This window comes from Pelobates fuscus, chromosome 5 (genome assembly GCF_036172605.1).
Source record: "Pelobates fuscus isolate aPelFus1 chromosome 5, aPelFus1.pri, whole genome shotgun sequence".
Taxonomy (NCBI): Eukaryota; Metazoa; Chordata; class Amphibia; order Anura; family Pelobatidae; genus Pelobates; species Pelobates fuscus.
The window spans coordinates 319,907,581-319,934,371 of NC_086321.1; positions in this window are offsets into that span (position 1 = coordinate 319,907,581).

A 26,791-nucleotide genomic window follows, 5' to 3' on the forward strand; every position below is an offset into this window, starting at 1 on the left:
GGTAAGTCCTTTGTGTCATGTCAAAATGCATGGTAAATTGAATGATCTCCATGATTCCGAGATCTAACATGTCCTTCTCAACCTTTCCTAATAAGATCACATATGAAAGGTCCTACAAGTGGGGATCTATGCTGAATACACTGGAGCTGGTTTTAGCTCTACTCAATGTGAGTTGGCATGGCAATTACGCACTTATGTGTTGTATGTGTTCCATTTCAACTGACATATTGCACTATTGGATCCTTTGTTTTCAGCTTTCTTTTATAAGTTCACACGGATTTAAGCCACAGCAAGAAGCTTTGCCTGGGTCCCTCTGGTAAGGAAGAATATTAATTTGGGATTATTTTTTTATCATATTTGGTATATACGATTTTATCTTTTAAGTGCACTATTCCTGTTAGCACTTGCTTACAATGTATTATTTTTTTATACTGTTACCTATTATTTATTTGTCTGGGGTTAATTACAATTTATTATATCTTTGGCGCAATTTGTTTTTTTCTGTTACCAATTCTGTTTAGGGTTTTTTAGGGAACCCCCTACCTTCAGGTGTGCTGCCATTTATTGTATTCTTTGTTCAGTTATCAAGGGAACCACCTTACCTTTTTAGTTTGTTAAAGGACACTGTACTCTCTATAATAACTTGATCTAATTAATTTGTTATAGCTGCCGCAGTAGTTCCCCCAGTGTACTAGCCTCCAAATTGCTATATTTTATCAATTAAAAATACTTGGAAGTGTGGATTCAGGATAGACAGATAGATCTGGACCTGTTTGAGGACATCCAGCTTCATGCCACTGCCGCGGATGCACATTAGGTCTCTCCTGCCGGCTGATGTCGCCAGGGAAGAACAGAGCTGGAGGGACATCAGCGCTGGACACAGGTAAGTGACAGAGGGCATTTTTATCCCCTTCTGTACCACAGGGAGAGGGGGCGCAATGGTTGGGGGCACTATAGAGAGCTATAGGGCCAGAAAAACAACTTTGTTTTCATGGCACTGTAGTTTCCCTTTAATGTGCTGTTTTTTTTTTTTTTTTTTTTAATTCTTTATTTTATCATGACACAACGATTTGTACATATAAATCTTTCTCGCAAGACATTGGTTGACATTTTCGACAAGGTATAACAGTTTTACAAAGTCTTGAACATCTGACAAGCCGTAGGGTTACCACTATCCCTTGTATCCCCGTTCATTCTAGTGTATCTTACATCTAGCGTATGATGGTCTACTGCACTTGATGCTGGATCTTAGCAACCCCTGTGTTGACCGGATGCAGTAGTGTATTGTGTTTGTCCTGACTTTGGTGTGTCCCCTGCGCTGCGGCTGTATGTGCTGCTATTGTCTTTCCTTGTGTAGAATGATGGTGCGCCTCCCATGTCTGCTCCCTTTTATGCGGTTCGTTGGTCGTCTATCAGTATATCCGAATAGAGTCAAGGACGTAGAGTCCGAAGACAAAGAAAAGAGCTAGAGAGGGGGTCAGAAGGTAAAGGGAGAAGGGGGGGATCTCCAATCACTGGAATCGATGGGTCGCTGTCAGGACCCGGGTATACATCAGTTTCCGAGGTTAGAGTTTTCCCAGGGTTCCCAGATTTTTTGGAAGTGCCCCTGAATCTAGCTGTCAAGTCGTCCATCAAGTGGACTTCTTTCACTCTGTTAATGACCCCTGCAATGGGAGGTGTGCCTGGTTTGAGCCAGTCGGAGGCTACCGCCCGCCTTGCCGCTAAAGTTATCATGTGGAGGAGCTTTTGCTCTTGCCTAGTCCAGCCCTCAAGAGTCCTGCTTAATAGAAAGAGCCATGGGTCGAGGTCTGGGGGTCTACCGAAGACCTGCGTCAGTAGTGCCTGTATCTGTTTCCAAAAAGTGACCATCTGTGGGCATTCCCACCACATGTGGACATACGTCCCTCTCTGGCCGCATCCCCTCCAGCACACGTCTGTAGGGGTCTTGTGCATTTGGTATAGTTTAACTGGCGTGGTACGTGGTATACCAGCGCAACATTGTTTTGATAGATTGTTCTTGGAGTGTAACACATACTGACGAGGTGTGGTTCACCTCCCAGATCTCTTGCCATTCTATGCCTTCTAAGGTGTCTCCTAGGTCCCTCTCCCATTGATCTGTGTAAGCTAGCTTGCCCCAGTCCCTTGCTTCCGAACAGAGGTGGGCGTACATACGCGTGATCATGCCTCTGGGTATTATCTCTTGTAGGCAGATGCGCTCAAAGAACGTCATCTGTTTCCGGGCTGACGTCTTTATGTGTGTCTGGTTAGCAAAGTCCCTGATTTGTACATATCTAAAAAAAAATCCGCAGGGGTGAGATGGCCCCGCTGTCTTAGTGTATCAAAGGTGACGATCCCTGTTTCCTCGTATAAGTGGCATATGTGTTGTAATCCTATGCCTTCCAGGTTTTTAAAGTCTCTCGCCGTCATCCCAGGGGCGAAGGCTTTGTTGCGTAGGTATGGCATAATCGGAGAAGGATCCGATGCCAACTGATACCTGGAGAGAGTTAATGATAGACTGGCATGTGGCCCTGATCTCTGGCCTGAATTCATTGGGTACCCACATGAGAAGCTGTGGAATATCCGCGCCCGTCATGAGGGATTCTATATCGGCCCATTTGCAATCCCCTGGTGGGGAGTGCCACATTGCCACCTGTGATAATTGAGTCGCTATGTAATAGTAGTATATGTGAGGGAGTCCCAGTCCCCCTCTCGTGCGTGGCCTATATAATATATATCTGGATATTCTAGGTCGTTTGTTCTGCCATATAAAGGCTCCGATCGCTCTCTGGGGTTGCAGGGGTTGCAGGGAGGCCCTAGTGACGCGGATGGGAAGCGCCTGAAACATAAATAATATTCTGGGCAGGATGTTCATTTTAACGGCGTGAATACGCCCGATCCACGAGATCGGCCTATCCACCCACGTCTCCAACTCTCTCATTAGCTGTTTTAGTAATGGCATGAAATTTTGGTCGTAGAGTTGTTCTGGTTTGGCTGTTAGGCGAATACCCAGATATTTGAGTGCCTGATGCTCTATATTTATATGGTATGTATCTCGTATCAGAGCTGTGGTTGTTGCCGGTACATGGGGAGGGCGCCCGATTTTGTCATATTCGCCTTAACCCAGAAATGGCTCCAAAGGTGTCCAGCACCTCTTGTAAGGCCCTCATGGATTGCACCAGGTCGGTCAGAGCCAAGAGCACATCATCCGCATAAGCCAAGACCAGGAACTCCCGGCCTCCCACCCTTACGCCCTTGACACCTGGATGCCTCCGTAGCGCCTGCAGCAGGGGTTCCAACGATAATACGAACAACAAAGGGGAGAGGGGGCATCCCTGCCTCGTGCCGTTGGAAAGTTGGAAAGGTCGGAGAGGGGCTCCCGAGATTTTCACCTGTGCCCTGACATTGGTATACATTGCGTTTAATAAGGTCATGAACTGGTCTGGGAAGCCTAGATGGGTCAGCAGGGTGAACAGGTATGGCCATAACACCCGATCGAAGGCCTTTTCCGCGTCAAGTGACACGAAAAGCGTTGGGGTTTTCGTGGCCACCTGTCTCCATATCAAGTCTACGTTTCTGCGTGTGTTTTCAAATAGCTGTCTGTTTGGTATAAAGCCGACTTGATCTGCGTCTATGAAAGACGCGAGGAATGGGTTAAGGCGCTCTGCCTGAATTTTCACTAGGATCTTCATATTGTGGTTTATGAGCAAAATGGGCCTATAACTCGCAGGGGTCAAAGGGTCTTTATCTGGTTTTGGCAGTAAAACGATGGTGGCGAGGGACATGTCCGAATTGGGAGTGCCGCCGGTCTGAAATCCCTGGAATACTGTTGCTAAGTGGGGGACTAGTTCCTCTCGGAACGTTTTGTAGTAGCTACCGTCGTACCCGTCGGGTCCTGGGGCTTTATTCCCTTTCAGTAGCGTTATTGCACAGTCAATTTCGTCCGGTGTGATCTCTGCTGCCAAGGCGTCTACTGCCTTTTGAGACAGCCTGGGGAGGCCGAGATTTTGGACAAATCTTAGTGTTGCCTCGTCTGTCTGCAGCAGTCGTGGGTCTGTGTTTGGGGAATGGTTATAAAGCGATTTATAATAATCAGTAAACACCTCCTCTATGTCTCTAGGTAGCGTTTTGACCGTTTAATCGGTATGTCGGATGGAAGTTATGTGGCCTCGCTTCGCTCTGGGTCGGAGGACACATGGGTGTCCATTTTGTTTGCCCGCTCGGAGAAGTTTTGTTTGGTCCAAGTCTTGGCCCTCACTGTATCGTCCACTAACAAGGTGCGTATGGCATGGCGAGTTGCCTCTACTCGGTTATACGTGTCTCCGTTTGGCTGGTCTTTATGTTTTTGTTCTAATGTCCGCAAGTCAGTCAAGAGTCCCTGCAGTTTTGGGGCTTTCACTTTCTTTTTAGCAGTCGCTATCTTAATGAGTGATCCTCTTATTACTGTTTTATGGGCCGCCCACAGGATTTCCGGGCGCATGTCCGTGTCAGGATCGGGACAGGGATCCAACACGCAGAGTACAAACAGTAGCCAGATACGTATACCGGACCTTAGAATGGCCGGACTAACGTAAGTAGTACCGTATAGAATGGTCAAAGACAAGCCGAGGTCGAGGGTAACAGAAGACAGGTAAGCGAGAGACAAGCCGAATCAAGGGTAACAGAGATAAGCAGAGTAAGGTAAACAAGCCGGGTCAAAACCAAAAGGGATAATAGAATACACAAGCACTGAGTGACTACAACAAGCTAGAACCACGACAGGGCAATGAGCTAATGAAGGAAGCTCTGTTAAATACCCTGTTCAGAGCAGTAACCACACCTCCGAGACGTCCTGATTGGTCCTGCAGCAATTGACTGACAGGTCGATCCGTGGGAGTGTCCTGATGATGACTTCCTGCCTAGATGGTGTAAAAGGCAGTCACTCCCTCGCGGCCGGCCTTGCATGACCGGATAGACCGCGGGGAAGGGAGTCATCAGACCGTCTGGAAGGTGGAACAGCTAAGTCTCTACCTCTTTTGGAGGTAGAGACCACAGGTACCCTGACAGTACCCCCCCTCTCAGATACGCCCACCGGGCGGAATGAACCGGGACGAGATGGGAAGCGAGAGTGATACGCCCTGCGGAGACGGGGAGCATGAACATCCTCCTGAGATACCCAACTCCTCTCCTCAGGACCATATCCCTTCCAATCAACCAGATATTGTACTCTCCCCCGGGAGATTCGAGAATCAATAATAGAGTTGACCTCATACTCCTCCTGACCCTCCACCTGAACGGAGCGAGGAGGGGCTATTGTGGAGGAAAATCTGTTACATATGAGTGGTTTCAGCAATGAAACGTGAAACGAGTTCGGAATGCGTAAGGTATTAGGAAGAGCTAAACGATACGCAACCGGATTGATACGGGTCAGCACCCTGTAGGGTCCAATATAACGAGGAGCGAACTTCATGGAGGGCACTTTTAAACGGATGTTCCTCGTGCTCAGCCATACCCTATCACCTGGAACAAAGACTGGAGCCGCCCTTCTACGTTTATCAGCGTGTTTCTTGACCAACATAGAGTTGTGCACAAGGATTTGTCGAGTTTGATCCCACAACTTCCTCAAATTGGCAACATGAACATCAACCGACGGCACCCCCTGGGAAGGAGAATCCGAAGGAAGAATAGACGGATGAAAACCATAATTCATGAAGAAGGGGCTTGAATGAGTAGAATCGCAAACGAGATTGTTGTGTGCAAACTCCGCCCAAGGAATCAAACCAACCCAATCATCCTGGTGTTCAGAAACAAAGCATCGTAAATATTGTTCAATTTTCTGGTTGGTACGTTCAGCAGCTCCGTTAGACTGAGGATGATAGGCAGAAGAAAAGTTTAATTTAATACCAAGTTGAGAGCAGAAGGACCTCCAAAAGCGGGAAACAAATTGGGAGCCTCTGTCCGATACAATCTGAGAGGGTATCCCATGTAGGCGAAAAATCTCCTTGGCGAATATCTCTGCCAATTCGGGAGAAGACGGAAGTTTAGGCAGGGGAATGAAGTGTGCCATCCTAGTAAACCTGTCAACCACGGTGAGGATAACAGTCTGTCTTTTAGAGATAGGTAGATCGACAATAAAGTCCATGGCCAAACAGGACCATGGTTTCTCTGGAACCTCCAAGGGTTGCAGGAGTCCACATGGAAGCGTATGGGGTTGTTTGGTTTTAGTACAAACTTCACATGCAGCGATGAACTCCTCAACATCCCTCCGTAAAGTAGACCACCAGAAGTCCTTAGAGATCAAGGCGTAAGTTTTGCGAATACCAGGATGTCCCGCCATCTTGCTATTATGTAAACACTGTAAAAGTTCCAGTTGAAAAGCAGGAGGAACGAAATGACGACCCGCAGGGGTCTGTTTAGGTGCGAGATGTTGCAACTTAATGATCTCGGCCAGTAATGGAGAATGAATCCTGAGATTCGTATTAGCGATGATATTGCACTTCGGAACTATAGAAGAAAGAACTGGTTCAGGTACAGTAGAAGGTTCATATTGGCGAGATAATGCATCGGCTTTAGAGTTTTTAGAACCAGGTCTGTAAGTCAGTACATAATTGAAGTGAGTCAGGAATAAGGACCAACGAGCTTGTCTAGAGGATAAGCGCTTAGCCTCCCCAATATAGGACAAGTTTTTGTGGTCTGTCAAAATCGTAATAGGGTGTAGGGTCCCCTCCAACAAATGTCTCCACTCCTTTAAGGCTTTAATGACTGCTAACAGTTCCCTGTCTCCGATGTCATATCTGCTCTCAGCCCCAGAAAGTTTCCTGGAAAAAAAACCACACGGGTGTAATGGTTTATCTACCGCTAATCTTTGTGACAGAACCGCACCTACTCCTGTCTCAGAGGCATCGACCTCGAGTAGAAACGGCAAAGTCGTATCAGGATGGACTAATATTGGAGCAGAAGCAAAAAGTTCTTTGAGCCTCTTGAAAGCAGCGAGAGCTTCAGGAGACCACGTCTTAGTTTCTGCCCCCTGTTTGGTCATATTGGTAATGGGCGCAATAATAGACGAGTAACCCTTAATGAAGCGCCTATAATAATTGGAGAAACCAATAAACCTCTGAATAGCCTTGAGTCCCTTAGGTAATGGCCAATCTAAAATAGACTGGAGTTTGTCAGGGTCCATCTTAAAACCTTCCCCAGAAATCACGTAACCAAGAAAATCTATCTGAGACTGATCAAAGCTGCATTTTTCCAATTTACAGTATAGACCATGTTGCAGAAGTTTCTGTAATACCGCTCTGACCTGTCTATGGTGAGTTTCAATCTCCCTAGAGTGTATCAGTATGTCGTCTAGGTAGACAATGACACAATCATGTTGAAACTCCCTAAGTACCTCATTAATCAGATCCTGAAATACTGCAGGAGCATTGCAAAGTCCAAACGGCATAACTGTGTATTCATAGTGACCGTACCGAGTATTGAACGCCGTCATCCACTCGTGTCCCTGCTGGACTCTCACCAAATTATATGCCCCTCTGAGATCTAACTTGGTGAAGATTTTGGAGCCCTTAAGACGATCAAATAACTCGGTAATAAGTGGAATAGGATAGGCATTTCTGACAGTTATTTTATTCAAGCCTCTGTAATCGATACAAGGTCTCAGCGTGCCATCCTTTTTCTTAACGAAAAAGAACCCAGCCCCGGCCGGGGAAGAAGACCTCCTAATGAATCCCTTTTCTAAATTCTCCCGAATATACTCCTCTAGAACCAAGTTTTCCTGAACAGACAAAGGATATACATGGCCCCTCGGAGGCATAGTCCCAGGTAGAAGCTTAATTTTACAATCAAATGGCCTGTGTGGCGGCAAAGAATCGGCATTCTTCTTGTCAAATACTGCCTTTAAGTCTAGGTAAAGGTCTGGTATCTGTCTTTCTGTGGACTGAATAGGAGTCTCAGGTATGTTAACATTAGCTAATGGAGAAACCTTGCATAAACACCTATCCTGGCAACCCTGGCCCCACGAGAGTATCTCCCCTAACTCCCAATCGATAATAGGGTTATGTTTCTTCAACCATGGGTACCCCAGAACTATGGGAACGGAAGGGGATGAAATGAGCAAAAGAGATAAATTCTCCACGTGTAGGATACCAACATTTAAACTAATGGGTATGGTTTCACGAAAGATAACAGGGTCTAGTAGTGGTCTACCATCTATGGCCTCAACGGCCAAGGGTGTCTCCCTTAGCTGGGATGGGAAATTGTTCTTAATAGCAAAGGCTTGGTCGATAAAATTCTCAGCAGCGCCGGAATCTATCAATGCCATAGCCCTTACTACTTCCTTCTCCCAAGTTAAGGAAACTGGTAGCAGAAGCCTGTGATCTTTATAATTAGGAGTAGAGGACAAAATAGAAACACCCAAGGCTTGTCCTCTAGAGAGACTTAGGTGCGAGCGTTTCCCGGACGGTTATGACAGTTCGAGAGTAAATGACCCTTGGCTCCACAATACATACACAAACCCTCTCTTCTCCTGTACTGTCTTTCCTCCTCAGAGAGGCGGGTATAACCTATCTGCATAGGTTCAGGAAGCAAAGATACCGTGGAGTCAGGACTTGGAAAAGCGGGGGCTAACCTAAAAGAAGGTCTCCGGTTCCTCTCTCGAGTGTTCTGTCTCTCTCTTAAACGTTCATCCATACGAGAGATGAACGAAATTAAATCTTCTAAATTCTCAGGGAGTTCTCTGGTAGCAACCTCATCAAGGATTACTTCAGATAGGCCATTCAAAAATACATCCATATACGCCTGCTCATTCCACTTGACTTCTGACGCCAGAGACCTGAACTCTAGTGCATAATCCACCAGTGTTCGGTTCTCCTGTCTCAGGCGCAACAGTAATCTGGCTGCATTAACCTTTCTACCTGGAGGATCAAATGTTCTTCTAAAAGCAGCTACAAATGCGTTATAGTTATACACTAATGGGTTATCGTTCTCCCATAGTGGGTTGGCCCATCTCAGAGCTTTCTCAATAAGTAGGGTGATAATAAATCCTACCTTTGCCCTATCTGTAGGATAAGAGCGGGGTTGCAATTCAAAGTGGATACTAATTTGGTTTAAAAAACCACGACACTTCTCAGGAGCCCCACCATAGCGTACTGGGGGGGTAATGCGAGAAGAAGCACCCACTGTGGCTACCTCTAGACCTAAACTGACAGGAGAAACAGGGGTATTACGTATCTCCTCTGGTGGGTTATTGGCATGAGATAATAGAGCCTGTAGCGCAAGCGCCATCTGATCCATTCTGTGATCCATGGCTTCAAACCTAGGATCAGGAGAAGCCAGCAGACTGTTTGTACTTGCAGGATCCATTGGCCCTGTCGTAATGTCAGGATCGGGACAGGGATCCAACACGCAGAGTACAAACAGTAGCCAGATACGTATACCGGACCTTAGAATGGCCGGACTAACGTAAGTAGTACCGTATAGAATGGTCAAAGACAAGCCGAGGTCGAGGGTAACAGAAGACAGGTAAGCGAGAGACAAGCCGAATCAAGGGTAACAGAGATAAGCAGAGTAAGGTAAACAAGCCGGGTCAAAACCAAAAGGGATAATAGAATACACAAGCACTGAGTGACTAGAACAAGCTAGAACCACGACAGGGCAATGAGCTAATGAAGGAAGCTCTGTTAAATACCCTGTTCAGAGCAGTAACCACACCTCCGAGACGTCCTGATTGGTCCTGCAGCAATTGACTGACAGGTCGATCCGTGGGAGTGTCCTGATGATGACTTCCTGCCTAGATGGTGTAAAAGGCAGTCACTCCCTCGCGGCCGGCCTTGCATGACCAGATAGACCGCGGGGAAGGGAGTCATCAGACCGTCTGGAAGGTGGAACAGCTAAGTCTCTACCTCTTTTGGAGGTAGAGACCACAGGTACCCTGACAGTCCGGCGTATCATTGGAGTCAAAAAACTCCAGAATGTCCGTGCAGATCTGTTCTACAGTCTCTGGGTCCTTTAGGAAGGATGAGTTTAGCTTCCATGTCCATGGAGGAGTGGTGCACAAGTTCCCCAGGGTAATATGGACGTCAGCGTGGTCCGACCACGAAATGGAACCTATCTCTGACCCTGTGACCCGTGCAAGCGTACGCCCGTCGACCAAGAACATGTCAATTCTAGAATATGTACCGTGAGGTGCCGAGTAAAAAGTGAAGTCCCTCGTGCTCGGATGATGTGCTCTCCAGATATCCACCAACCCGGAGTCCACGATAAACTTATGGAGCTGCCTATCCTGTCCCCCCGTCCCCTGGTCCCTGGGGCACCACTGTGTGCGCTCCTATCAGTCGCCGGATTCGGCACCGCGTTCAGGTCTCCCCCAAGGATGATGAGTCCGTTGTTTAGTGTGCTAAGTTTGGCTGTTAAGTCTTCCCAAAAACCTTGTTCCGGGTGGGTGGGGGCATAAACATTTATGAGATGTATCTTGTGTGAAAAAAGTGTGCCGGAAACTATGATGTACCGCCCGTTCGGGTCTGCCGTGGTGGAGTCTAGGTGTAAGGGGCAGCTATTGCGGATAAGGACCACCACCCCGTTATGCTTTGTGTGTTTTCGAGCTTCATAGGAAACCCGAAATGTGTGGTCCTTTAACTGAAATTTCGCTTGTTTCGGTATATGCGTTTCTTGTATAAAAGCAATATCAGACTTCATTCTCTTCAGCTCCCTGAAGAGAAGCCGCCTCTTGGTCGGCGTATTAAGCCCGTTTACATTTAAGGATGAGATCTTTAGAGCCATTCTATCATTTTATAAGTTCCGCACGCCCACCTCCGTCCTTTTCTGGACCCCCCCACCCCTGCCCCCGCCCCAGGTTGGAAAAGGAATGGACAACAGGGTTAGGGTAAAAGGAAGGAAAACAATAAAGGTCAGAAAAGAAAGTGAAATAGGAACTATAGAAAACCACAGCCGCGCACGCGCGGTGCTTGGCTGTATTCGTCTGGTCTTATCCGTCGCCAGACTGGTGTGGGGTTCACAATTCCCCATCTCGTCTGCGCTCCGCGCTAGAGAGAGATGTGGATGTATGAGCCACTAACCATTTGGCGCTGTCTTGCTATTAGTTATAATTGTATGTGTGTGCCGTGTGTTCTACTCCCATGTGTAGCATGTCGTCAGTAACCGGTTTGTACATAGGGTTCAGGTGACAGATATACAGTATTGCGGGGCCAACAGCGGCCAAGGATTCCCGGTTGGGGAGGGATTTTTTCGTTTACCCTAGTTTTGTGGGTGTTTTATAGCATTCCTCTCCGCAACCCTCAATTACCCCCCCCCCCCCCGCCGTAAAGCGGGCTCCCCACACCCCATCTCCCTACACTGGGACTGTATGGCCACGCTACTCCCCCCACCCTCCATCATAAGGGGCCCCTTGCCTCCTACCCTTGTCCCCCTTGCGGCTCCCTCCAGGCTGAATAGGGCAAGACCCACTCGCCCAGCCACTTAACCAGTTGTCTTATCACCCATGGCCCCTTACCCCGGCTGAGACCCTAGGGCCTGGAGCGGGCCCTGTAGGTCGCTGACCTGTCCGGGGGAAACTCCTGACCCATTCACCCTGGTTATTATATGATTGATATTCTGGTGATGCTGGGAAGTTCGTTTTTGCTTTGTATGTTTGTTTTTTTTTGGGGGGGGGTGGCATCCCCGCCATTTACGCACCCTCACACACCATGCACAAGGACACCCCTCCCCCCCGGCTGTGTAATGGAAGCCTCCCTGCCAGCTGCCTTCCATCTTTATAAACTATGGGGTGGCCAAGGACCCCCCTCCCAGGGGAGAGGGTGATACCCCGGCGTGTGTGCCCTTTTTTACCCTCTCTTCTCGCTGTGTTAGCACCCAGTGCTGCCAAAATCCCCCCCCTCTCAGAGTCCCGCTCCTTGCGAGCCCGCCAAAAATAAAAAGAGCGGGAAAAACCACCGCCGGCCATTTCCTCGGGCCTCCTAGGTCTAAATGTTGGGAGACCCGGGCACCCCTTCTGCACCCACCCAAATAAAGTCAAAGGTTCCCCCCCGCATCCCCAGTCACTCTGTTGCCCCGCTCACAGTCTCCGACCATCCACCCATGTACTATACCCGGTCCGGGCGTCAGTGCCGCCGAGCTCCTGCCTCCTGCCACTCTGTCGGCAGGGGAACCAGGTTTTCATCGGCCTCCTCTCTTGCTGGCAGCTGGGCCGGGATTGGAACCTGTAGCTCTTGTAGGAACTTCTTGGGGTCTCCCCCCGGTGCTAAAATCAGGTCTCTCTCTCCGCGGAAAGCCAACAGCTTAAATGGGTGACCCCAGGCATAACGCACGCCGGCTTCTCTGAGGGCTTCTGTGACGGGCCTCCACTCGCGTCGACGCTGCAGCGTGCTGGGAGCCAGATCCTGGTACAGCTGCAGGGTTGCTCCGTCGTGGTGCAAGCCTTCCTCTCTGCATTTTTTCATCAGGGCCTCCTTCGTGGAAAAGTGGAGGAACCTGATGATGACATCTCGCGGGTCAGTGGAATCTTGTCTCCGTGCACGGAGGGCCCTGTGCGCCCGTTCGATGCTCCACTGTGCTGCCGGTATGTCGGGCAGTAAGGGCTTGAACAGCGTGAGGAGTGCAGTCTCCAGGGGGCCCTCTCCCTCTCTCTCCGGCAGACCCCTCAAGCGCACGTTGTTCCTTCTGGAGCGGTTTGCCATGTCCTCTATGGCCACCTCCATGTCGGCTACCTGGGACTCCAGCTTGCGCACATGTGACACGACCGCGTTATGTGCTCTGGTAGTGTCTTCCAGGCGGTCTTCCAGCCTCGCGGTTCTCTCCCCCACCGCAGAGATCTCAGCTCGGAGGACAGAGGTGGATCGCTCTATCTCCCCTGCCAGGTAGGTCTGAACTTCAGCCAGCTTGTTAAGGATTTGCGCCGCCTCTCCCCCCTTGGGGCTTGCGGTTCGCGTCCCGTGCGGAGAGGGGGAGCGAGGAGGTAGGCCCAAGCCGGCGCCATCTTGGCTCTCCGCAGTGCCGGCCTTGTGGACGGTCAGCATGTCCAGTACAGAGGTCCCGGGGTCAGGACCCTTCTTGTGCGGTTTCTTGGCACTGCGTTTGTCCATTTTAGCTTGAGGTAGAATTATTAAAACTGCTATTGTATGCTATATACAGCGCTGTGGGAACGGAGCTCTAGCTAGATGCGTCCAGCTCATTCCCTGGTCAGGCCACGCCAATGTGCTGTTTTATACATAAACGATAATCTACTAAACAAATTTAAATATGCTTCGTTTTAACTTCTTGTTTTTGGTCTTTTCTACTGAAAAGATACTTCTGCTTTAATTTCTGTAAAATTATCAGTCATTCTATTTGATAAGAAACCTCAAGAGCTTATCTGAATCTAAAGACTATAAAAAAAAAGAGGAAAGGTTCTTTAGCTTGTAAATAAATGAATCATTATCTGATTTTTAACAAATGCCGTATTACTAGAGTAAAAATTGTCAGGAATTCAAACAAAATTTAAAGTGAATTTCAAAGTTAAGGCCAAAGTAGCCAAACTGGAAGTAGCTGACGTGGAGATTTTTTCCAACCTGGCTTCTCCATTTTGGCTTTATTTTTGTTAAATAAATCATGACACTGTGTAATATGTCATGTGTTGTTGATATGAGTATTTATTTACCTAATTTTAAGACCTGCTAAGGAACAGATGATTGTCATTGTGTCCCGATATGTAAAACCATAGAAATAAAAGAGGGTGTACTTTCTTTCCCCATGACTGTAAATGGTTTTACACCACAGCTGTTACTTTATACATGGCACTGTACTGTGTCTTATACACACTTTAGTGTCTTTTTTTTTTTTTATAAATACTTTATTTTATATGTGCATGAAGTAACAGCAAACATGCAGAGCCACGAAAGCTGCTGCAAGCAGTTTCATAGCAGTGCAAAATGTGGCAGGTTAAACGGCACATTTTTTTGATAACATGAACATAACAGGCTATGAGACATGCGCAGTTTGTAATAAACATGCTAGGCTACGTGTGTATATGACAAATTTGTTCTTGCTTAATATTATGGCAAGGTATGTAGCCCTGCAATTTGTGAGAGGGAAGACGTTTATACTTAAGTCAACCTTGCAACAGTTTAGGTTCTCGCTTAGTTAGTTATAGTTGACGTTGTTGATCATGTTGTAATGTGGTTGTGTTGCGCTAGTACAGAATACAGAATTATATACAAGTTAGATCTAAGTAGGTCTCTGTAGTGTATCTGTCACCCTGGTGTATCGGGGGTTACTCGAGCCTCCTCAGTGGCCGGCATCATGATGGTCCCGAGACTGCACAGATAGGGAGTTCTGGCTGGGTTCTGTGGTGCAGGATAGTGGGGCAGCGGCCGTCCGCTTCAATCACCGCCAGAGAAGGCACCAATTAGGGCAGCGGAAATTTCTCCTCCCGTTGACTGAAGCTCGATGAGCCAGCCTCTCCCTGGATCCAGCAGTCCTTTAGCTCTGGGTACCGTTGCTTTCGGTCTGTTTTAGGGTGGCAAGACATGTTTTATCAGTATAATCTCTGCCGTTTTGCAGGAGCTGCTCTTGCTTGTGACTGTCCAGCTCGGCGGTCCGGCCCCGCCCCCACACTTTAGTGTTTTTAGTGTGTATTCACCTCGTAATCTATATAGTTAGGTATGCCTTCACTCTTATAAGTGCGATGGTGAGGTTCCTAGCGCTTGTTAGATCCAGGTATGGCAGCTGGTACTTCCTAAACCAGAGTCTCTTCTCTCTGGCCGTAACTAGGTACAGGTCAGGAAAGGGTACAGGGAAGCAGCACCGTCTGGGTGTCCTAAAACTCTGTATTTTGGTGAGTCAATATGGAAACTATGAAGACGGAAAACAGAATGTACAGTACATTCTACAGGTGGTGAGGTAAAATAAGAGAAATGTCACTTACAATTTTCTGGAGCATATGTTCAGCTCCAGATATATGTGCCTGGGCGGTATGATCCCCGCCTGTGGATATGTCGCTCAGCTTTGTTCCTTGTAGATGGTAGGTCAGGGTAAGGGCCAGTAAAAATGTTGACCGTTTATGGGTATTTGCCAGTTAAGGTGTCGACCGTTCATGGGTATTTACTTCGCTCTTACCCTGCCCACAGGGGTTTCCATGGTTACTGGATGCTTAGCGTGCACAAGGACATTGCACTGAAAGCGGGATCATTTGGCCATGTTTAACAGTTTTATTCGCTATTATCCTTGGTAAGTTCTGCTATTTGTTAAATCTACCTATCAGTTATATATTGAACTAGCGATCTATATTGCATTGCCTTGCTAGAGGTACCCACTCCTTATCCCTATATAGAGATTTATCGGTTTATCCTCCATGGTGATTTGCTTTCATTCTATATTTCTCTTCTTTTCTTGCTTGCAATATAGGGTATTCCTATTGCTCTTTGACAAACATGACACGTTTGTGATCTACATTTAGGATATAAGGACGTGTTACCTGATCTTTATGCTACATTATGTATGTACCATTTTTTTTTGTGCACTTGCTGCACAGATTTTGAGCCAATATGCTGTGACTTTACCATTATTTTTTATTTGTGTTGCCATGGTTACTGCACACACCTCCTTGGGAAAAGCTTGTAATATGGCTCCAGATTTTCAGTTATATAAATTGTTTGTTGTACTTGCATTCCCAATACATGATTAAGGCCAAAATGTTGTGTCGAATAAACTACATAATGCATTTTACCTGTTGAACCTGTAAACTTGCAATCTTAGCACTAGCAACAAGATTTTATGCAGTTAAAACATCATGGGTAGATGTGCTGGCTCTTAAACAGTTCTAAACACATTTCACATTAACCCCTTAAGGACCCAACTTCTGGGATGAAAGGGAATCATGACATGTCACATATGTCATGTGTCCTTAAGGGGTTAAATAACTGAGGAGCTAAGGTCTTGGATATGCATGCTATGTCCATCAACATAGTCCAATCAGTGGTCAGATCAGAAATTTGAAGATGAACTGACATTAACCTGGATTTTTAAGACTACTGAATTACTGATTCATATATTGAACTAATATATATTTGTGACTTGAGAATAAAAAAATAAATCCAGATCTCTTTATCCTATACCTGCCCGCACCATTTCAATCATTGTTGCAAGCGCTGTCCTTTGCACCTAGTAGTTAGTATACATAGTTACATACGCTGAAAGGAGACATGCATCCATCAAGTTAAGACTTTCTCACATCTGTTTTTGCTGTTGATCCGAAAGAATGCAAAACTAGCCAGTTTAAAGCGCTTTCCAAATTTCCAACAAACTAGGAAACAATTCTTGACCCCAGAATGACAGTCAGATATATTTCCCAGGATCAAGAAGCTATTAACCAACACATTAAAAATAATATCCCTGGGCGTGGTCTGAAGCCGGAGCAAGATGGACGTGTCCTCCTGAAGCTCCGTTAGGACCACGATGCCATAAGCTTACAATAGCGCTAAAAACACTGACCTGGACGAGAAAATAACCGGGGGAGCCATTATGGACAAGCGGGCACCGAAGAAACAGTCCAAAAAGCCATCGGAACACGGAGACACGGTGACTGATCTGTTTGCGGCCTCCCGCGCCATGCGATCGCAAGCCCAAGATGGCGGACGGGAAAGCCTGATGGCTCCGAGATCACCCTCTAGCCCGGGAGCGGCGGCGGCCTCGGAAGTGTCGGAAGCTAACACTGCGCAAATCCTAGCAAAACTGGCGGAGGTTCGCGGTTACTTAGCTGCGGAAATCACCAGAAACACACACGAAGTCAAGGCCGAAATTCAGGCCTTGGGAGCGAGGACGGCGGTGCTGGAGCAGCGTGTGGAGTCCACGGTCGTGGCCCACAATGCCGCTACGGCTCAGATTAACCGGCTGTCTTCCAGATTGACCGCGGCGGAATCTGCCCTGGACGACCTGGGGAACAGGTCCAGGCGGAACAACATCAGGCTTCGGGGTCTACCCGAACAGGAAGGTGAGGGCCCGCTGCTGGAAGTGGTCACTAAGATCCTGAAGCCTTTGCTGCCAGACATGCCGGATAATCAGTGGCATATCGAGAGAGCGCACAGAGCTCTCAGGGCGAGAAGAGCGAGTTTCTCTTCTACCAGACGAAAGAAGCCCTGCTGAAGAGGAGTAGAGAGGGCCCAATCAGGTATGGCGGGGTAGAACTCACCCTGTTTCAGGACCTGACACCGGCCACACTCCAAAAAAGAAGGCTGTGGCGCCCTGTGACGGGGCTCCTACAGAAGCACGGAGTGAAATACGCTTGGGGCTTTCCATTCCGTTTGTTGGCGTTCCGGGATGGTCGCACCAAAACCTTGTACGCGGACGGAGACCCGGCGGCGTTTCTGAGGAGCCTGGATATCCGAGACCAGATCGAGCTGTCGGAGCTTCCTCCTGCCGAAGAGGAGCTGCGTCCCCTCCCCGGTGAGTGGGCCACGGCGGGTGAGTGAGTCCCGGTGTGGTAGGCCGACCCGGATCCGGCGGTGGTTGGCGGAGAGGAGATCGGGGTTTTTTGTCTCTCCACTCCGGAGGGGGGGCTCTTAGGTTTTTGGAGCCTAATTTCCATTGGGGCTCACCCAGTGGGGGCATGGTTGGGGAGCTCCCGTGAGGGTCCCTGAGAAGGCCCTCGGGCCCGGGTGGGTTCGTGGAGCACCTATTCCCCTTATTGGGTGGGTTAGGGTTGCTGAGACATGTCGCCCCTTCATTGATTATGCGTGCCCCCTATGTTTTTTCTTTATGGGCTGCATGTTTTCTCATGTTGGGGTGCGGGGATCGGGGATCGGAGAGGATCGGGACTGGGGGTCATTTGCTTCCTAGCCAGCATCTCAAAGTAGACCACGGAACTATCATGCCTTTAGACGATATTGTCCCCCCCCTCTCCCTTTTTTTTTTTTTTCTCCCGGGATACTGTTTTTATATAACCCACGGCCGCAAGGAGGGAGGTGGGGGGATGATGTCTGGCTACTGTTATGTATGTCGCTATGTACTTTTTTGCGCCATTGTATTGCGTTGTATTATGTTTGCACGGGTGGGGGACGGAACCATGGGGAGCCGGGTAGGCAATAGGGCCCTCGTTTTTTGAGGTGTAATTGTTATGGTTGGCTTAGATGGTTAGGCCCTACAGGGGGCATGGAAGCGTGGGCTCGCTCTCTCGTCCCCTTATGGGTGGGGGAGGGTGGTGTCTGGGCCGGAGCCGCGAGATGGCGCCGGGATCCCCCTAGGTAGTATGGGGTAGAGTGACCTTCCCCTCCCTGCTCCTGGCCCCTCCTATCCCCGGCTTGGGAACGTAGTCTCACCTTGGGGGACGCCCCTCCGCACCGGCGGTCATCCGCCCGAGTTTATTCTTGCACTATACCTATATACTCATTCGTTTATTTCTTTTGCAGCACTCTCTCAGCACCGGGTTATTCGTTTATTCATTGCCTGATATTAGGCTTGCTTTATTGGTGTGTACGACTTCTACTTTGCAAAAAAAAAAAAAAAAACTATATATCTTATATTAGAAAAAAAAAAAACAAAGAGGAAAAAAAAAAAAAAAATCAACAAAAAAAAAAAGGACAAGAATAATAGTTAAAAAAAAAAAAAAAGAAAAAGGGAAAAAAAAAAAACAACAAAAAGAAATACATTTGTTCAATTACGATTAATACCTTCTCAACTATGTCTCCTCTGGTTATGCATATTGGAGCATAAGATATTAGATACTCTGGCTCATTTACTCGGTTTTGTTTGCCCTCCCTGCCGTTAACGGTTATGCAGGGTCTGCAGTGTTTTTTCCTATATTTAACTTCAGTTGGCACTCAAGTAGTGCCATTATTGGCTGGTCCATGTCCCGAGCATCCCAGAACTTTTTCTTAGTTATGGGGATGACGGGACATATACCCCGGATAAGCCTGGCTTTAGGTAAGACCAGGCGACTTTTGTACAATATGTTATGTTGTTCTTCCTTCTTCTTCTCTCTACTTTTTCTTTTCCCTCTCCCCTCTGCCCTTTCCCATCATATCTCTCCTCTGGGGGGGGAGTCGAGGAACGCCCTCAGTATCTTGGCCACAGATGGTAGTGTCGGTAGGCTCCACAATAGCGATATTCCACAAGATGAGTTATGCCTGTGAAACTAATGTCCCTTAATGTTAAGGGTCTAAATGCCCCTAAAAAGCGACGTCTCATGTTTCGGGAACTGAAGCGCATGAACCCGGATATAGCCTTCCTGCAGGAGACGCACCTGCCGAAATCAGCTAAGTTTGCCCTTAAAGATCATACATTTCGAACCTCGTTTGAGGCCAGAGCACTCAATAAGAGGAACAGGGTAGCTATTCTTATACATCATAGATGCCCGATCAGGGTTAGCAAGGTCAGTACGGATCCGAGCGGACGCTATGTTTTAGTATCAGGGTCCTTACACTCTCACACTATCCATGTTCTCAATCTCTACGCCCCTAACGAGCAGTCCAGGGAATTCTGGACAGAGATTACCCGCGTGGTCAACTCGCTGCCACATGGTATGGTCATCGTAGGGGGAGATTTTAACGCGGCTCCATCCCCAGCAATGGACAGGGGGCCCTGTAGGGGAGCTCCAAGAGGGCAAGATAAATTGTTACACACTTTTATACAACACACTGATTTGCTGGATATATGGAGGGCTCAACATCCAGACGATACTGACTATACGTTCTACTCGCCACCTCACGACACGTATTCAAGGATAGACCTGTTTCTTGTAAACTCACTAACTGTTCCCAGGGTATCAGAGTCCAGGGTGGGGTCCATAACCTGGTCGGATCACGCAGATATCTCCCTTACCCTAGACTGGCTAAGCGCGGCGTCCCCTTGGTCGTGGCGGTTGAATACGTCTCTACTCCAAGATCCAGCTATTGTAGAGATTATTCGTTCAGAACTCAGGGACTACTTTGAAAGGGAAGCGGAGTCAGGAGTTACGAAGGCTACGGTGTGGGCAGCCCATAAGACTGTCATTAGGGGTGTACTGATCAGAGAAGCGACGTTGAGGAAGCGACGTAAATCTCAACGATTGGCCACATTACTGGAAGCATTGAGAACGGTGGAAAACAGACACAAATCGGACCCTACGCCTGCCAATTTGACATCCTTGCAGAACATAAGGATCTCGATTAGAGAAACGCTCCTGGATGATACCGCAAGGGCTATGATATGGGCCAAGCGCTCCTTCTATGAGAAGGCGAACAAGATGGATACCTTGCTAGCTAGATCCCTTCGACCACGGCAAAGGAGCACACACATTACGAGGATCAAGAATGCAGCGGGTATCTACCAGACAAACCCCACAGACATAGCCACGGTGTTCTCAGATTTTTACGCTAAACTTTATAACCACTCATCGGAAGGCGCCACAGACACGGGCCGGGAACTGGAAGGGATTCAGAATTTCCTATCTAGATTATGACTCCCTAAACTAGAAGCAGCGGTTTCGAATGTACTGGGAAGCCGTATCACGGGAGAGGAGATAGACGCGGCAATATCCGCCTTGAAAAGCAACAAAGCACCTGGACCTGATGGCTTTTCGGGGAGCTACTATAAAACCTTCCGGGAAGAACTCCTACCTCACTTGGAACCCTGGTTTAATGAGTTGATGGATGGGGGGATGCCTGATAGAGATATGTCCTTGGCGAATATCGTTCTATTGCCCAAACCTGGAAGGGACGACTCGGTCCCGGAGAACTTTCGCCCTGTTATGGTACTTTTAAAAAGTAAACCAAAATGTTTAAATGTCTATCTGTTCCTGTCCAAATCAATAAATTGAATTGCGTATATACGCTGAAGTAATTAAGTCTGACACACAAGGTTCAGGTTAAAATAACTTCGAGAAAGTTTATTGGCAAGTGAGCAAAAAGCAGGCGCGCAGGCCCTTTTAAGAGGCATTTTGCGTCATCATTGATTATTAGAATATCAGCAAATAAACATCATCAATTGGATTAATTGTTAAGTGTCGGTGTTAGTGTCTTACCTATTGGTTCAAAAAATTAAGAGGTTAGTCCCGTGTCCACCCACCAGAGGTGGGATTATTCTGGACACGGGTGGGGATAAGGGGGTCCTAAGCGTCATTTTACACGGTCAATGATATCAGGCTTCATGTCCAGGTGCAAGGTCTCTTATGAATAGAACATTTCATTACTACTGTGTTCTGTGGCCTTCAAACTATACTATCTTACAAGTTCTAAGGAGTAGCCAGCAAGGTTTAAGGAGTAGCCGGCACCTCCTGGTGCTTGTCCTTGCAGGAAACACAGTCTTTGTCTACTATACTAATTGGGTTGAGAAGTTCAGTCACGTAATGTAGTTTTAAAATGAACAAGTTAAGTCATGAGGACAAAATGGAGGATTGAAGAAGTCAGGTTAGGAGGACAAAATGGAGGATTGAGGAAGCCAGGTTAGGAGGACAAAATGGAGGATCATCACAGTATAAAGTTAAAATGGAGTTAGTACAATAATTCAATACAAGTACAATAAAGATTTTTAATAATCCCACATCAGTCCCCCCTATGAAATGTTAGATTCTAAGAGATAAAAACTTTATTAAGTTAGTACCAGGAAGACGTGTTAACCCAAAGGCACAGAAACCCCGTGGCCGCTAGCTAGGTGTTAATGCAAAGTGCAAGTCTGTCCCTAGAGCTGACCCTAATAGGATAACTCATCCATCAGTATGGCTCTCGAACACTTCACACCCATGGGTGTCCCATGGCAGCTAACCCACCACTTCTCCACACGGGGCCTTTACCATTCACTGACAGATGCTGTCCCTAAGTTAGTCCCTTCCTAGAATTCCTGCACTTTATCAACGAAAGGGATTGTTTGAAGCGGCAGACAGGGTGAGTTGACGTCTTGGAAATCTTGGTCATCAACTTCGAGATGGGTGAAAGTGGGTGCCGCTTGGTCAACAGTCTTCATGAGGGATTTTCTCAGACATGGGAGGATACAACAAAAGAGAAGAGCAAAAATAAAAAGAAAAATTAGTATAGCCATACCAATCTGCATTAAAGCCTTTTGCCATCCTGTCATCCAACCAAACCATCTTTCCCAGGGATCTTTTATCCCAGAATTCCTTTTTAATTCTTCAGACAGGTCATTTAATTTTTCTATGGCTAATGTAACTTTACCATTAGGGCCTGTGTTTTCTGGGATATAGGTACAACATGTCATGGTGTCGGGCAAAATTTTACAAACCCCTCCTTTTTCGGCTAAGATCATATCTAGGGCCATTCTATTCTGGAAAGCCATTTGGGATGTGGCCTGCAGCTGTTCGGCCAACCCCTGGAGGGCGTCTCTGGTGTAATTAACAAAACGCTGTTGATTATAATAAATGTAATTTATCCAATTTAAATTCTTGTTTGCGGTAACTATGGTAAAAATTGATTCAAATCCTGCGGCAACTTCATCCCTTGCTTTGAACTCATTGGGCACCCCCCTAGGCACTCCAATAGCATCAATATACACATGAGGATCGAAACTTCCTTTCACTGGGGCGTCACGCTTAACCTTAGTGTGTTTGGACCCATGGGTGACGAGGTGTGTGTCAGAAATGATATGTATAGGCATAATAGCTTTAGCCAGAGTACACTCCCCCCACCACTGTTTGTCCATTCTGGATCTTAGCTGTAAATCCCCACACAACCAGTAAATATCCCCTAATGACCTGGTGTGAAACTGCAACAAGTCCATAGAGACATTTCTGTAGGTAGCACAATACCCCTTGGAGAAGTTACCCAAGAATTTACCCATTCCATCGTAATTAGCATAACAAGTGTAATTACCTTTATACACGGTAATACCATCTGGGGGTTTGACATCCTGGGTTAGGAGAGGATACTCCTTTGTCCATGCAATACATATGGACCTGTTAAAATTATAGTGATAGGCAAAAAGGCTTAAAACACATTCTTCTATGTCTACTGGTAGGATTAAAGGCACGGTACCCAGGTGAGGCCGGGCACCGCCACACACATAACATGCAGTTCTATTATGCTTATTAGCATTATATTTCATCCATTCTAACCATAGATTTACATCATTAAAACCTGTTTCAGCGGCCATGGTATCTTCAAAAGTGGGGTTAGCAATGGCCATCATGTCTTGAAAGGTCTGGATATGAGGTTTTAATGGGTTAGGGACCATATGGGTGGCCCCTTGCCACTCAGAAGAGTTGCACATATCTTTAAGGTAGAAATGCCCTAACTTTTTATAGGAACCCTTTTTCCAATACATTCCCATCACATACTGGTCCGCATCTGTTGGGCTTGGATGCTCTATGTTAAGGATTAGTTTCATTGGTGTACTCCCCCCAGGCTTTCTCAAAGTCATTCTCTGGAGGAGGGATCTACCATGATCATCTACTTTAGATACGGCACTTTTTGGTTTGTAACCCCAGGCAGGCCCGGCATTCCATCCCGCCGCCCCCCAATGGTCACAATTGTGCCCCCATTGCTTGTCAACTACACAAACATATGGGTCTTTCGAATGAGGGATATCTCTATAGATGCTCTGGATTTGTGGTGTGGGAAATGGGCATTCTACAATATCACAGTAGTCAAAGGTATAAGTAGCCACCTGGGTGCACGATGAATTATACCAGAAGGTGTACCCACTAATGTCTTTGGTAATGGCTACTTGCTGGGCCTTCATAAGGCTAATTAAGGAGAAGATGTACCAGAGATACATGTTTGTGCGATATTCGCTTCCTCTGGGGCAGGAGATTTCTTGCAGTGGGAAGCGTGGATCCAATTTGGCCTACTGGCCAATTTGACGGAGGTTGCGGTAATCAGGAGAACTTGGAATGGACCGTCAAATCTCGGTTCTAGGGTATTTTTCCGCACAAACTTCTTGACCAGGACCCAATCTCCGGGAAGTAGGTTATGGGAACCTGTATCCAATTCGGGATCTGGAATTGAAGAGAAAACTTGGGCATGTATTTTGTTTAGGACACTTGCAAGTTCAGTTACATAGTCTACTAAAACATCTGATTGGAGTTGCAACTGCTGCGGATAATAACAACCTAGCCTGGGTGCTGTCCCAAATAGAACCTCATATGGGGACAGTGAATGCTTCCCTCTAGGTGTGTGCCTAACACTAAATAAAGCTATTGGTAGGCTTTCTGACCAGGGCATCTTTGTTTCTTGTGACATTTTTAACATTCTGGTTTTTAGAGTGCCATTCATGCGCTCCACTTTACCACTACTTTGTGGGTGGTAAGGGGTATGGAAGGCTAGAGTCACCCCTAGAGCAGTCCAAATTTCTTTAGTCACAGTTGCTGTAAAGGCTGGGCCTTGATCACTCTCAATGACTTCTGGGAGTCCGAATCTACATACAATATCTGTAAGTAGGCGCCTTGCGGTTGTTTTTGCAGTGATATTGGCCACTGGGTAGGCTTCTGGCCAGCCTGAGAACATGTCCACTATTACTAGTGCATATTCATGGGGCCCACTCTTGGGCATTTGGATGTGGTCAATTTGAATTCGCTGGAAGGGGTACATGGGCTTTGCCAGGTGTTTCGCAGGCACCTTAATTGGTCTTCCTGGATTGCATTTTGCACAAATGACACAGGCCTTGCAGAAGCTATTGATCAATGTTGTGATTCCAGGTGCTTCATAATACTTCTGTATGAGGGCGGCCATCAATTCTTTTGACAGGTGTGCAGGCCCATGTGCCCATTGGACAACTGCTGGATACAAATTTCTGGGAAGACAAAATTTGAAGTTGTTGTAATATATTCCGTCCTTTTGGACAGCTCCTTTCTTTTTCCATTTCTGGATTTCTTCAGGAGTGACTGCAGCTTGCTGTTCTTGTAAAATTCGCAAATCAGTAGGAAGAGTTTGCAGAGCAAAAATAGGGACTTCTTCTTCTTCTTGTCCGGACACTTCTTCATCCACTTCCTGCAGATCCCTGGCCGCTAGCTTAGCAGCCTGATCAGCTAAATGGTTGCCTTTTGCTTCATCTGTATCCAATTTCCCATGGGCCTTGACTTTCAAAACGGCCACTTCTTTGGGAAGTAGGAGGGCATCCATTAGCTCCTTGATTGCAGTGCTGTGTTTGACTGGCGTACCGGCGGTGGTAAGAAATCCTCTTGTCTTCCAAATTAGGCCGAAGTCATGTGCCACACCCAGAGCATATCTTGAATCTGTATAGATGTTGGCACGTTTTCCTTCAGAAATTTTGCATGCTGAAGTCAGAGCCTGTAATTCAGCTTCTTGCGCAGACATTGCTGGCGGTAAAGATGATGATTTGATGACTTCGTCTGTTGTGGTTACGGCATATCCTGTGTGATATGTTCCTCCTTCATCGGCATATCTTGATCCGTCCACAAACAGGGTAAAATCCGGATCTGGTAATGGGTTCTCATGCACAGTTGGTAAGTGCACTGTTTCCATTTTCATCTGTTCGAAACAGTCATGAGGTGTTTCTGGGTCATAATCATTCTTTATGACCAGATCTTGAAATTCTTTTTCCAGGAAATGGCGTGGCCATGCTTCTAGAAGGTCAGTTGTTGGGTATTTGGCAATACCATTTTCCTGTAGCTGTTCTTCATTCATGGTGGCCCATAGTTTTGCCATGGGCCCAAGATCACTCCATGACCTTGTCTTCAACTTGGTAACAGGAATATGTGGGATAGCAGTATCCCAATGGCGGTAGAGGTAGTTGAGTTGTTGAGGTAGCTGGACCAAGACCATGCTATTACCTTCAGAGTCACAATAGAAGTCTTGTGCAGTGAGCTTTACATCGGTCCAGTGGTAAAGCTCATCTTCATAGCAAGGTTCGGGAGTAATGTTTGGCTTGTACCACATGGTACAGAAGGCGTAATCCGGGCCTTCACAAAGAGGTGTCTCATCTTCATAAAATGACAAATGTGGATGCATGACTTTCTTGATACATCCACAGAGCAGGTAAATGTAGGTTTCATCTGTGATAAATCCATAATAGATACCCCCCTCAGGGAGTGGAAGAAGAGTGGACGGATTAAGCACTTGACATCTTTGGATGGAAATGTTGTCAGGCAAAAGAAGATGACACTGTAGGCGCAGGTGTCTGGCTGGAGACACGTGCTTGAGCTGGACTTGGTTGATGATAGCAGAAATGTCATGAGGGGCTAGAACAACCAGAGGGTGGCCAAGGACCAGGTCCGAGGTTCTTTCTATGAGCTCTCTTGCAGCAAAAACAGCCCTGAGACAGGAAGGAGTCCCTCTGGCCACAATGTCTAGTTGACATGAGAAATATCCAATAGGCCTCTGGCGGCCTCTTAAGTCATTCGTTTGGGTGAGAACTCCTGTTGCGTGGCCTTGTCTTTCAGAGACAAATAATTTGAAAGGTTTGGAGTAGTCAGGTAGGCCCAAGGCAGGAGCAGAAGCAATGGCACGTTTTAAAGCATCGAAATTGTCCAGAGCTTCATTGGTCAGACAAAACGGGTCAGACTTAAGAGCATCATAGAGAGGTTGCATAAGCAGAGAGGCTTCTGGGATCCATGCTCTGCAGTAGGAAATGAGGCCTAGGAAGGCATGAAGAGACTTTGAAGTCCTTGGAGGTGGAATGTCCAGAACAGCTCTTACCCGGTCCCGAGTAAGATGTCTGGTACCTTGAGATAGGCAATGTCCAAGGAAAATCACTGAAGATTGACAGAATTGCAGCTTGGTGAGTGAAGCTTTGCATCCCTGTTCTGCCAAATAGGAAAGAAGACTAATTGAACACCTTTCAGTAGTGGGTATATCATCTCCACACAGCAGTAGATCATCCACATACTGAAGCAAGACAACTTCTGGGTGCTCAGCTTGCCATGGGTCAAGGATGGTACCCATGG